At 40.2% G+C, this 6000-nt stretch overlaps 1 non-coding gene across 1 annotated transcript; it reads right to left on the bottom strand.

Annotated features, from left to right (window-relative positions):
• Positions 1-4634: 4634 nt before the first annotated feature.
• LOC128116136 (small nucleolar RNA SNORA16B/SNORA16A family) lies at positions 4635-4770 on the bottom strand. The gene has a single exon (XR_008220392.1). It is a non-coding gene; the product is annotated as a small nucleolar RNA SNORA16B/SNORA16A family (small nucleolar RNA).
• Positions 4771-6000: the final 1230 nt, after the last annotated feature.

The following is a 6000-nucleotide window of genomic DNA, read 5'->3' as shown; positions in this document are numbered from 1 at the left end:
TAATAATGAACCAGAGGGGCTCAGCAGAGCTTGGGCTTAGGATAATAAATCAAACCACAAGTGATATGCTTGCAGATTTGGAATTTAGAGAAATATAATAAGTAAGATCGAGGGTCTGGTGGGAGCTCAGACAGAGTAGGGGCGAAGACTGGCCTTTCGCAGGGCTAGTTGGTACTCATGGTTATTAATCACTTTTATATGTTACTTTTCTAATTGATGTTATTCTTTCCAGTTACACTATAATTGAATTAAAAAAAAAAGATGCCTAAGATTTCAAGTTCCAATATTACATAGTGCTTCTGCTCAGGGAAGTTTAAACATACGGTTCAGGTCACTTGGAATGATGGATAATAAGGTAAACTTCGTGGCACCTAGTGATATGCAGGGCAGAAACTATGCAGCATAGAAGGTTCCATGGGGTTCTAAAAGCAGAATGAGATTGTGGAAAGTGAGCATGTGGATTTTAACTAGTCAATTAACCACCATGCAATTTAGTTCATTTATTGGGGAAGTTCTTTAAAGCAGGAGGGAAGGTAATTGGTACTGTAGTTCTATGTTAATACACCAGAGAACTGGAGTCTATTTTCCTTGAATTTTGTGCCTGACACTGCGCTGAAAAGGAAGATATTGGGAGTTGTTTAGTGCATGTCCTCACTCATATTAGCATAACTACCTGGACTACACAGCATAGGTCAGCGTTTGCAGCCAGCTCTGATCTCTTGGAGAACCTCAAGAAAGATGGGGATTCTGTACATAATTGCAAGCATAGAAGCATTTTGTCTCATAGTGGAGAAGTAGGGAACTCTTAGATCAGAGCTTTGATATCCCCCAGAATAGAAATGGTTGGTGTCAAGACAGGCTGACAGATAACTCACCTGGGGTTTATGATCAAAGACAATTCACAGGATAGCCATGACAAGCCAAGATGATTACATTTTGTTAAGCTTTATGATTAACTTGTACTAATGTAAATACTATTTATTACATGTTAGTTCATCAGTCCATAGGAAGAACTGAATAATGAACATCCATAAATGGAAAGACTACTTCTTGAAATGTAAAACATTTGCTAGAGTTCCCATATCATATGAACTCCCTGGGACTTCAGTATTCTCCAAATTTCACACATTGTTAATTCCAGATGTTAAAAATGTGAGTTAATGTCAGACCTAAATGGAGGATTGGCTTCTCTTGGTCTTCAGTTTGCCTTGGGGTTGGGACAGAAATGAGCTGAGTGTGTCAGAATCAAGATAGGTATGCCCACTGGACACCAAGTTCCTTAGGATTTGGCAAACCTGTGGTAAGTGCCTTGAGGAGTAAGTATAATTACTGGAAAGCAGTATTATTTGACCTCCATCAGGGAGGAGCTCCCCTGCAACAGTTCTAACACAAGTGCATGTCTAATGGGTGTGCTCTTCAGTGCCTCTCTGTAAGGTATGATACCTTTGACAGCATCTTTGAAATTACAGCACTTTGTTCTAGTTTCACAGGAAATGCTCTGGTAGTTGTGTGGGCTCTCTGGGGTCCTCCTTTCTTTGCTGTGATGTGAAAAAACACACGCTGCATATGCATTGTTATTAACATCGTTGGTGGAGACTGAGCAAGCACGAATTTCCACCTCATCATCTACACAGGGCAGAGGTAACAAATCCTGCTGGCTTGTAATAACAATGTGTATGTAAACTAGTTGAGACAAAAATCTATCAAAAAATGTGGTAATGTACAAGCCCTACATCTCTCAAGCACACCCAACATGCTCATCAAAGTGAGTGAGCTGCCTATTAACTTCTCCATCTTGCACAAAGGGCCCCTAATCGTAGCATAAAAATGAAAACCCGTTAATGCATATAGACTGCCTTAGAAATGAGAAATGAATATACAACATAGTATCCATTAATTAATAATACTATCCTGTAGAATGCTTGTGTCCAGGTTTCTGAGTGAGGAAAATTACTTCCAGGGGAGTCAATGATGAAGATACTTGGCCAAGATATTCACACTTAAGACTTCAGCCAATGAATACTTACTCAATGGTCACTCTATGTTGGTCACAAAAAGCAGAACAATGACTAAAACCTGTGAGCACAACTGCATATTCTTGGTGCATATTACAAGTGGGGTGTCTGTCTTTTCAGCAGAATGGTTCCCCCTTTTTGTGGTGGTTTGAAAGAAAAAGACCCCTAAAGGGAGTGGTACCATTATGAGATGTGGCCTTGTTGGAGGAACTGTGTCACTGTGGGGTTGGGCTTTGAGGTCTCCTTTGCTCAAGCTATGCTCAGTGTGGCACACAGTTCACTTCCTCTTGTCTGCCCATCAAAACGTAGAACTCTCAGCTCCTTCTCCAGCACCATGTCTGCCTGCACGCCACCATGTCCTGCCATGATGATAATGGACTCCACTTCTGAAACTATAAGCTAGTCCCAATTAAATGTTTTCCTTTATAAGAGTTACCATAGTCATAGTGTCTCTTCACAGCAACAGAAACCCTAAGACACTTTTCTTATTAAATATTCAGTTAGTTGATGCATGACAGACAAACTCATCTATACCCCAAATAAGCTTGGTTATAGAAAAGATAGAGAGTAGAAGTTTTTATTTTTTTAAACAATATCTTAACTTTTTTTAAACGATTTATTTATTTATTACATATACAGTGTTCTGTCTGCATGTATGCCTTTATGCCAAAAGAGGGCACCAGATCTCATTACAGATGGTTGTGTACCACCATGTGTAGTTGGGAACTGAACTCAGGACCTCTGGAAGAACAGTCAGTGTTCTTAACCTCTGAGCCATCTCTCCAGTCCCCAAGAGAGTAGAAGTTTTTAAAGGATGTAGATTCAGTGGACTTTTGAGGGATGCTTCAGATTTCTTTTTTTTTTTATAATTTTTTTTATTTAAAAAAAATTTCTTCCTATTACATACCAACCCCTGTTCTCTCTCCTTCCCCTTATCCTGCTCCGCCGACCTAACCCCATCCTACCCACATCCCCTTCTCATGGGGGTAAGGCCTCTCTTGGGTATTCAACACAGGCTGAAATACCAAGTTGGAACTGGACCTAGGCCCTCCCACACTGCTTCAAGGCTGAGTAAGGCATCGCATCATAGGGAATGGACTCTAAGAAGCCAGTGTGTACCCTTTGTAAGTCCTGGTCCCATTGCCAGGAAACTCACAAACACATCAAGCTATGCAGCTTTCATCCACATTCAGAGGGCCTAGTTTGGTTTCTGCATGCTCCTTGGCTCTCAGTCTAGGGTCCATGAGCTCCTACTAGCGTGGGTCAGCTATCACTGTGTTTTTTTTTCCCATCATGATTCTGACCCCCATTGCTCTTATAGTCCTTCCACACTCTCTTCAACTGAACTCCAGGATCTTGGCCAAGTGCTTGGCTGTGGTTCTCTGCATCTATTTCCATCAGTTACTGGGTATAGGTCCTATGATGACAATCCAGAACTCTAGAGAAGCTGGGCAAAGAGGACACTAAGAGAGACACACACATGGATTGCCCCCAAAAGGGGAAAGGTTTAAGATCTCCTGGGTAAACTGGGAGAAGGGAATAGAGGAAGGGATGGAAGGTGGGAACATGAGGTCTCAAGATGACCAAGTTGGGGGAGAGACAGGGAGGGAGAGCAATGAAAGAGATATCTTGGCAGAGTGTACCATTAAGGGATGAGGAGAAATCTGCAGCTATGGAAAACTGCAGGAACTCACAAGATTGTCCCCAGCTAAGACTCATAGTACTGATGGAGAGGGTGCTTGAACTGGCCTTCCTCTGCACTCAGATGCTTCAGATTTCTTATCTGCAGCTACCTTATTGTTGTGTTGTTAATACACCTGACTTATTCAACTAAGGCCTCTCATGCAAAAGCAAATAAATAGCCACCATCACCAAACTCACCTTTGTAACCTGCTTCCCAGTGCTGAGTGATTCACTCTCTGCGATGATTAATGTTGATTGTCTCCTTTTCAAGCTTTGGAGTCACCTAGGAGACAATCATTCAGACATGCCTGAGAGGGAATGTTTAAATCAGGTTAGCCGCTGGGTCTGTCTATGAGTGTTTATCCTGATAAGAAAAGAATGAACATGAGAAGATCCACTATAGAGGAAGGAAGTGATCCTTCTGAAGCTCTAGTCCTGGGCTTCAGAAAATGGAGGAAGCTATGGGAACATAGGTACTCGCTTCTCTCTCCTTCGTGAGTAAAAATAAGATGTGGCCAGTGGTTCGGGTTCTTCCTTTTTGATACCTCTATAATGGAGAACTGTACCCTTCCTCAACTCTGATCCAAGGGAAACCTTTCCTTTCTTGAGTTTCTTTCATCAGGGTATTTTCTCACAGCAACAGGAGCAACAACAGAGATGCCCTCTGAGAAGCATTTGCAGTGCAGAGATGACACATCATTTTATGTCACATTGGAAAGCCTTGGAGCAAATGTTGTAGTCACAAGGGTCACAGAATAATTATCCTGTATCCATTCACCTCTTAGTAACCAAAAGCTTGCTCATACTCAAGCTAATGCTACGCTTTCAGTAGCTCTTCTGTTTTTCATAGGAAGCCTCTGTGTACACCTGTGTATCTAATACCCAGTTCATCCATTCAAAATTCCATCAAATTCCATGCCTTGAAATCAATGTTCCCTTTTTTTTTTCCCAAAATGTTGCAGATCAGTTACAGTAAACAGAACCGTGACCATCAAGGAAAACTGTTTCTCTGGGCCTCCTTTTTGACCACAGCAGCTATGTAGAAGCAGCTGCAGCTTCGATAAGGGCCACCAATGTTCCCTTTTAAAACCATTTAGCTCATTGCTCCCCTTTTACATTTTGATTATTATCTCTGCCCATGTAGTTTACTGAATACTTATTAAGACTACCTTACTTAATGCATGCTTGTGTAGTCTATGGTAATTCAGTGAGTTGGAAAAGTTGTTTGGTTGTATTTCAGCATAGAAACTATTTTGGCCAAAAGACACTAGACAAATATTTAGTGAATATAGTATAAGCTAGTTTTAGAAAATATTAGTTGTAACAAAGAGTTGAGAAGCTTGAAGCAGATATTCAGGGGGTCTTTCACAGAGTAGAAAATATTTCAGGAAATCTTAAGGAGACATATCAACCATTAATAAGAAGCTGTTGGTTTCATATTCTAGATGTTAAAAAAGTAAGATGCAACCATATCAATAAATAAAGTAGATTCCTTTTATCTGTATCATTTCTAGGCTTTGTCTGGTGTTAACTCCCTTAAGAAAGAAACTTGTTCATCATTTTCATCATTTGTACCCAACATAGAGTCAGGCATGTATTGTTTATGAAACAACAGAGGAGGAGTTGTATACAATCCCAGATAGTTTTCTCTATTTTCTAAACTTTCTAAGTCATAGTTCACTCTCAATAATATCATAGAAAGGACTATCATATCATGAGGTATATCATGAGCTCCCCATATTACTCAACCCTTTTTTGCACCTATCAGGAACTTAGTGATTAGCTTTATTCAAAAAAACATATGCAGAACTGACATATTTTAATTCTGAGCCACAGCACCTAATGGGAAATGGTCCTAATATTTGTGCTTTACCTATTGTGGCAAACTCAAAACCATGTGGCGAGATATAAAGGTCAAAAATAGAGAACAATAGACTGCTGGCTAGAAACAACCCTTTGAATCATAGTGTATATTTGGAGGACACAGTAAATCCTCCAATAACTTTACTACACTGCTGCCCATGGCTCGGTGTTCTGTACCCTCTTCCTTTAAAGCCGATTATTAACATTTCTGTGTCCTCTATGAATAATATATCCCATTAACTTCTTATTTTATTAATTAACACTGATAGACGACAATTTTGACCAGTCCTTGTCATTAGTGCCTATTTTCTACCCTGTACCTTATATGCTATTACCATAAGTGTGGTAACTCTGGGTGCATAGACCTGGTCATTCCACACTTTTTCAGGAATCAAATCCATTCTTACGATTCATGTCACCACTTCTATGATTAATGGTA

The sequence above is a fragment of the Peromyscus californicus genome, unplaced genomic scaffold (assembly GCF_007827085.1).
Source record: "Peromyscus californicus insignis strain IS unplaced genomic scaffold, ASM782708v3 Scaffold_1__1_contigs__length_55948999, whole genome shotgun sequence".
NCBI lineage: Eukaryota > Metazoa > Chordata > Mammalia > Rodentia > Cricetidae > Peromyscus > Peromyscus californicus.
Note: the sequence above shows the minus strand (reverse complement) of the source record. Positions and strands in the feature narration are given on the sequence as shown.